The 8,948-nt window shown below is 34.1% G+C and overlaps 1 long non-coding RNA gene across 3 annotated transcripts; it reads left to right on the top strand.

Annotated features, from left to right (window-relative positions):
• The first annotated feature begins 307 nt into the window (after positions 1–307).
• LOC137831017 (uncharacterized) lies at positions 308–3,859 on the top strand. 3 transcript variants are annotated; one of them, XR_011084314.1, is made up of 7 exons: positions 327–585; positions 689–737; positions 1,552–1,790; positions 1,910–2,039; positions 2,113–2,267; positions 3,464–3,507; positions 3,595–3,859. It is a non-coding gene; the product is annotated as an uncharacterized lncRNA (long non-coding RNA). The 3 variants fall into 3 exon arrangements; XR_011084315.1 differs by having other exon boundaries at positions 308–585; positions 1,552–2,039; positions 2,135–2,267; XR_011084313.1 differs by having other exon boundaries at positions 317–585; positions 1,552–2,039.
• The last annotated feature ends 5,089 nt before the right edge of the window (positions 3,860–8,948 follow it).

The raw sequence follows: 8,948 nt of genomic DNA, 5'->3' as shown, positions 1-8,948 counted from the left end.
ATAGCCGCCTTCTTGAAACCTTTTTTACCCCAACCCAGAAGCACGCCACTTACGTTTTCACACGCTCCTTTCACTTGCGCTTCGTTTCTCTTTTGTGCTTCCTCCATTAACTGTGTTTCCTCTTTTCTTCCTCTCTTCTTTGCATTGTCTTCGTGCCATTGGTAAGCATTGTCTTCCTCTCTTCTTGTTCACCATTGATTTTTGTATATTTTTCGTTTCTCTTCACTACAAAAAATCATGTAAAAAGTGGCGGTTTTAATATGACGGTTATTAATAACCGCCACAAATTTCAGTATAATACGTCATTTGAATAACCGCCACAATTTTCTTTCAAAAATATGTCATTTCCAACTAATTATCCTTCTGAATTAAAACAAGTTTTCCTTTTCTTCATTTCTTCATTACCGCGTTGCGAGAACTGTTGGGCCTACTTCAACACCTACTGCAAGCTTGAGCAGTGGTTCTAGTCTTGCTCCCTCTGCGGCAACCTCAATGGCCTCTCCTCCGACGCCATCGAACGCTACTTTAGCCCTCAGTCCTGTGCCGAGATTATGTTCTCTTTCGTAGATCTCGCATTGCCTACGCGTAATTATGAAATTTACTTTTCGATTTTGGCTCATCGTTGTTGAATTGGATTGCTCTTGTGCATGTTTTTCATATTTGACTGTTTTGATTGGAACTGTTACAGAGGAATCGGCGAAGGAAGCGGCAATGCTGGCATGTCCGGTACTTGTCCTGTAAGTCTCCTAACATCTCACGGCTTATTGATTTGCTAATTGTGATAATTGGAACTGGATTTTGACAATTGGATGGTTCGGTGAGGTTAATTGATCAGGAGTTTATGGTATGCTACTGATTGTGAGTTTTGCTTTGGGTTCTCTGACTAGGACCTGGTGGAGCCTAAGAATTTTGTGTGTGAGAGCAGTATGGCATTTTACTTATAATTCTGTAGGCTATGTTGCTTATGGCGATAATAACTTTTATATGTCTAGTTTCCACATGGTTTTGATACTATCTCCTGTTCCCTTATTTAAGAGTTGAGACCGTCGATAAATATTTTTTCTATATTAATTTTATCTAACCGACTGAAGAATGAGACGCAGATTCAAAACACATGGATCTTGTGTCTAGATATCGTGAATGATTATTAGATTACGTGGCCAATGTTTTTTCAGTGTTACTGGCCATGATTGCTGCAAGTTAGACTTATAGGGTTTGGAACTGTTTCGGTGGCTGTGTTTTCTGGACTAACTTTTGTTTGAATGAGAAGGTTGTGATTATAAATGACCTTTGGTTTTGATCCTTTCCCCTTATTAAGTCATTCTACCCATTTCTTCCTATTTCTGGTCCTTTTGATTCTGTATAGAAGGATGTGATGCAATGATTAAGTTGAAGATAGATGTGCCTGATTTGCATGTTTGTTATTCTATTTTGGCATTTGTTTCCTTCATAGTGTTCTTTAAAACTTGATTAATTTCCTAAATATACAGATGTGTCTCCTTTATCACTGTCATTTTGTAATCGAGAAAAATGTTTTCGGTTATACTACAGCTTCTGAGGAGTTTCTAGAACTTACCAAAAGTGCACTGCTGGCTGCTCTGGAAGGTATTATGTTGACCACACCATTGCATCTGCACTTGAAACACTTAGACCAACAACTTCATGGGAGAGAACCACGATAGCAGGTCAAGGATTGGATGGTGTTCTGATAGGTGGGCGTGGTTTTGGGATAGCAATGGAAGCTCTCTGCAATTTCCTTGCATCTGAATATGGGAATACTTTTGCTTTAGGTTTGAATGGACAAATACAAAACTTGCCATTTATGACTTTTGTTAGTGTGATTCTTTAATGTTTAATCTTCTATATTTAAAACGCTTTAAGAAGATATTATTTCTTCTGAGAACTGCAGCTAGAGTCTTTGTCTTCTTGTCTGATCCCCTGATTATGGACACAAGACGATATGGTGAGCAATATGAAAGCAAAGGAAGGATGCAAATCGTGCTTTACTCCTAGAGCAGACACCCTTCTATAAAGATCTGGTATTTAAGTTATGATGTTGCTATTCCTGTCTCCCATTTTTTAGAAGTAAAAGAATTGACATATGTATTACAGGCTGCTGTTGCTGTTCAAGCAGGTGTATGTGTTGACATATTTGCTGTAACAAATGAGTACACTGATTTGGTCTCCCTAAAGTTTCTAAGTACTGAAATTTGGGGTTCCTTATTTTTGTACACAAGTACTGAGGATTCAACATTGCCCCAGGATATGTAAGTCTCATGTGTTTACATAATATCCTGAGACTTGCTTTACAGTAAGAGATAGTTGTTTGGTATTTTCCGATTATTGTGTGACTGCCTCCAATACAATCTCAACTTGAGGTGGTTTTATATACCCCTTTTCTCAATTAGCCAATTATGTTTTATGTTAACCATATCAAAATAATGCTTATTATTTTGTTTAACTTCTTATTACTTCAACTAATCAATTGCAATTGAATTTATCACATATTGTTTTATTAATCACTTACTTTAAGTGATAAGCATGAAATCTAATTTGGTAACTGAATCCAAACGTAGTTGAAATCACAAGTGTTAACATTAGCACCTTACCCATCAATATTTATGTACACACTTTCACACATATCAAGGTATAAACTGCTACTGTTTACAACCATGTCTTTAAAGCTTTAATGCTTATACATTTTTTAATGTGTTTATTTAAGTGAAGTGAATTAAGTTGTAAATGTCATGTTAAACCTTATACTTGTATTATTTAGATTTGATACTTTTTATCATGAGTAATCCGTTCTAGTTCATTAGTTATTCCATCAATTGCGTAGTCTTTCATTTGTCGTCTTGTTTATTGTAAACATGGAAACTCTTCATTCTTTGTGCATAAAGCTATAACTCTAGTTTTTGGTTTCTTCTTTTTTGTGATTCGAGTTTTGAATAAGTATTTTATAACATATCAAACACAATCTGATCTAGGCAGTTGAAATCATCTTTATATTAATTCATGCACCATTTTCTAGATAGTTATGTGATGTTCATTGCTCGTCATCCAAATTCCTAGAGTAATCATTGGCAAATGCTTAATTAATCCTCTGCTGCTTTGCTCTTAACTTGAATTGCATAGTTCTTACTAGTGGAAAATAGACTGCTCTTAGTACTCTATCAAACACATATATTAATATTATCTTTACTAGAATATATGAAAAATATTCAAAACTATCTTATAACTTAGATTTCTTATCATAATTTACTCAATTAATTAGTTACGATTGCGATAGGGTAGAAATAAGGATTAGTTGTTTAGGGTTTATGAATATATAAAAAATATCAACACAGTACAATACATTTAAATTATTATTTTAGTATTTCATTTTGTTTTATATCTCCCTCTTCTCTTAAATGGTAAAATCTCATAAGTCCATTTGACATGCCTTGTCACTAATTCACTGCAGGCTTCCTAAAATTTGGACATGTACTAGATGGATCCACCAATGAGGTATTAATATATTTAAATATTTCTTGGTGTCTTTTATTTTATAATTATAAGCAGACAAATTCATTAACTTAAAATTATTTATTTCAGGCGTTAGATTATGGAAGTGGTGCTCCATCACCTAATCAAGTAATAGGATCAAGTGCTAGAAGCAAAACTGATTAAGGATTTGTGTTTTAATTTTAAATTTGATTAGGGATGTATGAACTTTTGAACAATTACGTGTTGTAATTTTAAACTTGATTAGGGATGTATGAACTTTCTATATATTTTAATTTTCAATTACATATAAACTTTTGAACATGATTATGTGTGTTTTAATTTTCAATGAAATGAATGGATGATTACAACTTTATACATTATTTTATTTTATTATGAAAAAGTGGTAGTTAAATTTTATAATTGTATAAAACATATTATAAAAAAGATTATAAAAAAATGGTGGTTAAATTTTATTTATTTAGAATTAAAATTACGCCAGTTAAAAACGCCATTACTTACGTATATTATGGCGCTAGAATCTTCTTCAATGAATGCAAATTGCGACAGTTATAACTGACACTACTTACGTATATTATGATGTCAGAATCTTCTTCAATGAATGTAAATTGCGACAGTTGTAACTGACACTACTTACATATATTATGGTGTCAGAATCTTCTTCAATGAATGTAAATTGCGACAGTTATAACTGACACTACTTACATATAAAAACCGCCACTATTTACACTATGTTTAAAGTGGCGGGTGTTGCGGCGGGTAGCGTAAAACCGTCACATTAAACTTTGTGGCGGCCAGTTCTATGGCGGTTTGACAAACCGCCACAAGCGTATATTGTGGCAGTTATAAACGTCAGTTTATACGAAAATAACCGCCACAATATACACTTTTTTTTGTAGTGCTTGTATTTTGTCTTATGCCATTGCTAAGGTCATTGTTTCATTGTGAAAGTTTTTGTTTGCTCTCTATTGTGCCTTCCTCGTCGTTGTTGTCGCCTTGCTCCGTTGTGTATTTGTGTTTCATTGGGAAATTTTTATTTTCCTTTTTTGGACTTTTATTTATGTTCTTGGTTATCAGGCCTTCCAATATCAATCCATTATTTGTAATGTTTTTATTTTTATTTAGAACATGTTAGATTCAAATTGGGATGAAATACTAAGAATGTAAAGAGGTATAATATGGATGCACCAAGAGATCAAAAGAAATGCTAAAATAATGACCTGTTCTTCGGAAAAGATCAAAGTTGAGAACTTTGATTAGAAACCCAAACAAAAACGAAAAAGAATGGAAACCCTAAACGCCATTCGTAATATGATTTATAGATGCGGCTATGGTAAATAGCCACATTTATAAATCGAATTTACGAGCTAAATAGTCGCCTTCTTATCTCTTCGATTTAAGACTACGTGTACATCAAATGTGGCTATATAGCTGTCGCTTTAAATTGAAAATAGTCGTCAATGTTTTGCCTTTTTGCACCAATGTAAGTCACTTTTGGAGGACATTATGGAGTAAGTTAGGTACCAAGATTTTGTTTTTGATTACTTGTCATTCAAAAACAAATGGACAAACAGACGTAGTGAATAGAACTTTAGGTACCTTACTTAGAACAATTTTGAAAAAAAAATTGAAAGCTAATTGGGAATTATGTTTACCTCATATTGAGTTTGCTTACAATAGGGTTCTTCATAGCACAACAAATTGTTCTCCATTAGAAATTGTGTATGGATTAAATCCTTTAACTCCATTAGGCTTGTTACCTATGCCTAACATGTATGTTTTAAAACATAAAGATGCACAAGCTAAGGCTGACTATGAGAGAAAGCTACATGAAAAGGTTAAAGCACAAATTGAATTTTTTTTAAGGTTATCTAGAAAAACTAACAAAGGAAGAAAGAAAGTAATCTTTGAGCCTAGAGATTGGGTTTGGGTTCACATGAGGAAAGAAAAGTTCCTTGAACAAGGACAATCCAAGCTCCAATCTAGAAGGGATGGACATTTTCAAGTGTTAGAAAAAATTAATGACAATGCCTACAAGATTGATCTTCCAAGTAAGTACAACGTGAGTAGCACTTTTAATGTGTCTGATTTGTCTCCTTTTACCCGTTAGAAAGTATCAACTTAACTACTACGAGAAATGATCATTTCTTGAAATATAGGGATTGTATTTTTATTTTATTTACTTACAAATGAAACAAGACCTATAACTAAATTTGTATTTATACACTTTTGGAATTTAGAATGAGGATGAATGTTTTGAAAATTTAATAGAGAGAATATATCTCTACTAGGATTCTTCCCTACATCTTGCAATCTTATCAAGAATTCACCAATTCTTGTGGCGATCATCTTATGCTATCAAACCTTGTTTGTGATGCTTCAACCACATACTAGATTCTGTTATTTATATGGCTCGTTTTCATTACACTAGTGTAGATATGTAAAACAAATGCGGCTATTTTCAATTTACAAATGCGGTCATAGAACTGCATTTGATCAGCACGCATTCGTAAATCTGGAATTTACAAATGCGGTCCTATGACCGCATTCATAAATCACATTTACAAATGCGGTCATTTTAGGTAACCGCATTTGTATATTATTCTGAATTAGGGAGTGAGTTTGGGGTTTAGGATTTATGAATGCGGTCTTGGTAAAGACCGCATTCATAAATCACTATTTACAAATGCGGTCATTTACCAAGACCGCATTTACAAAATGCGAATTCACTATTTACAAATGCGGTCTTGATAAATGACCGCATTTGTAAATAGTGATTTTTTTTTAAAATACACTCTGTTTTGTGCAGAAACCATATATTTAAATAACCTGCATAATGATCAAACCCAGCCAGACAAATACAGAAATGTAGTGATCAATTGAAATCATCAAAATATACATTTACAGGTGATCAAATTACATATAATAAAATCACTATTGTTTACCTATGCTAGTGTTATGACCTTTCAACACAAAATAGTACTTGTCAACGGTTAAAAAAGTGCTCCTTTTGCTTTTTCCATGACTTCAAAACGATATCATTTTCTTAAGGTTATCAAATCTTCCATTTTCTTACACAACCACCGCATCAAGGTTATTATTAGTTGTTACTTGGATCATAATAGAAACATCAGTATAGTAGTGAAAGAGAAATGATATTAATTGTGGTAGGTGATTGGATTGAAACATTGAGCCTTTTCATGCGTACTAACGATCACAAGTTAATTTATATAAGAAACAAAAGCCAAAGAAAAGCATTAATTGAGATAAACCATCAGTAAATGGTATGAGAAAAAAGGATTTTGAGTATGGAAGTAGGCTGGTATTATTCAAGGGTCTCTAAAGATAACCCTTAATTTATCTCACCTCCATTATTCTTGCACTCAATCCCTAAGACTCAACGTACACCTCACCTGTTAACATAAACTATCTTTCACGTTGATTCTAGTAAAACTATTGTTGTTCTTCCCATGCTAAGAACCATGTGTTCTATATATGCCTTGAAATTCAACAGGACAACCACGTCTTGCTTTTGTTTTATAGAAAGAAACCCTGGTTCTACAGCTTGAAGTTAATATTTACAATCCAAAAAACAGTTAACACAGAGGGGCCTCTTGAGTAGTTGAATTCGTTGTCATCAAACAAATAAAAAGGAGCAACAATATCACTATAATCGCATTTTTCCTATTACTCAAAAAGGAGTTATGTTTACAAATTGAGAAGATGCCTATGACAAAATGGCTCTTCAATTCTGTGTCAAACTTCTATAGTAAAAGACTTAATGTCTATTCAAGTGTGAAGTTGTGCTTTGGAAGACATCTTCACTGCAAGGAATCGTAAGACCACCCATGGGATGATCATATCCAAACTCTTCCTCTGCTTCACTCAACATGTCCTGGAATGAAGGTTGGCTCAAGTATGATATGGGGATCACAAATCCCTTCATTTTCTCTCCAACGTACACTGCAAGATAACCCTTTGGCACCTCCATACCCTTAGAAGATGTTTGGTTTGCTGCGAATGATGTCCTTCTGATACTAGGTAAACGAAAGCCCATTCTTGTGTTGTATATTTGCTCAGACTTGATAACAAAATGGTATGAATAGAGCTTGAGAGCTGAGGCTTATGAATTTTGTTGCTTCAGGATGTGAATGATTTGTGTTGGTTCTAAAATGCTTGCAACGGTGAATATATATATAGATAAAGCTTATGTAAGAAGGGTACTTGAATTATTGGTGAAAGATTATGAGATAATAGTCATGGGCCAACTGCTAGACAAGGGCATGTGGTAATGTCCATAGGACTCTTAGAAGTATATGTGTGAAAAAAAAAATCTAATGCGCCATGATATTGACACTTATTTGACGAGAGGAATTTCATTTATGGAAGTTGAAATGGTTGTTCTCAAATTTGCCAGACACAGAAAGAGTGTGGTTCATAGGGCACCGTGAAGATGCGTTCAATATTGCTTCTCTTCTAACCTCCAATTCAATTTAGTCTACACATGGCGATGCATGTGAGATGTCTAAAGCATGTCGATCATTGAAATAGCTGTAGAATCATAACTCATGAATAAGCATTGCTTTCAATTTTAATTTGAAGGGGGTAAATCTGTTGGCTAGAATCTAAAAAGGCGGGGTAAGTAGTCCCATTGAATTGCCAAGTCCTTGAAGGAGATATCTAAGACAACACCTTGTGATCTTGTCTCTTGGTTGAATCCATTGTAGACAATCAAAAGATCAATAATTGAGGTTTATGAGTTAGCAGAGGGCATTTGGAAACTATATATGCAGTACTTGTTTGGGTTTCAAGCACCACAATTGATTGCATTCCTCAAGTAATACAAGTTAAAAATTTCTTTCATACACAAATCCTCTAACATCAATATATTCTTTGTGGAGTGAAAAAAGATAAAACAATGGGTTTCCGCATAAAAGGTATTCTTAGACGAGCATCAGTTTCTACAATCCAAGTGGCCTCCAAGGGGGGTGAAGTACCAAAGGGCTATATTGCAGTTTATGTTGGAGATGAAATGAGGCGGTGTGTGATTCCAGTATCATACTTGAACCAGCCTTCATTTCAAGAATTGCTTAGTAAAGCAGAAGAAGAATTTGGATATGATCATCCAAAGGGTGCTCTCACAATTCCATGCCAGGAGGATGAGTTCCTAAATATCATCTCTCACTTCAATCAGTTGTAAAGCATTTTCATGGAGAACCTGAGATAGATAATCTTAGAGGAAGCAAATAGAAGATAATGTTAGATGAGACAAGTTTGTAAATCACTCTAGCAGGCTGGACCTTAGGGAGACTGAGCTAGATCATAGATTAACTGAGGCAACTTTGTACAGAAGGAACTTCCATTTTAAATTTTTTCTATTTTAGTTTGTAATTTGAAAGTAAAATGATGTTACAATGAAGAGAAAGTTTTTACAAAACATTCTT

This window comes from Phaseolus vulgaris, chromosome 6, assembly GCF_000499845.2.
Source record: "Phaseolus vulgaris cultivar G19833 chromosome 6, P. vulgaris v2.0, whole genome shotgun sequence".
Taxonomy (NCBI): Eukaryota; Viridiplantae; Streptophyta; class Magnoliopsida; order Fabales; family Fabaceae; genus Phaseolus; species Phaseolus vulgaris.
The sequence above is the reverse complement of the archived record's forward strand: the minus strand, read 5'-3'. Positions and strand labels throughout refer to the sequence as shown.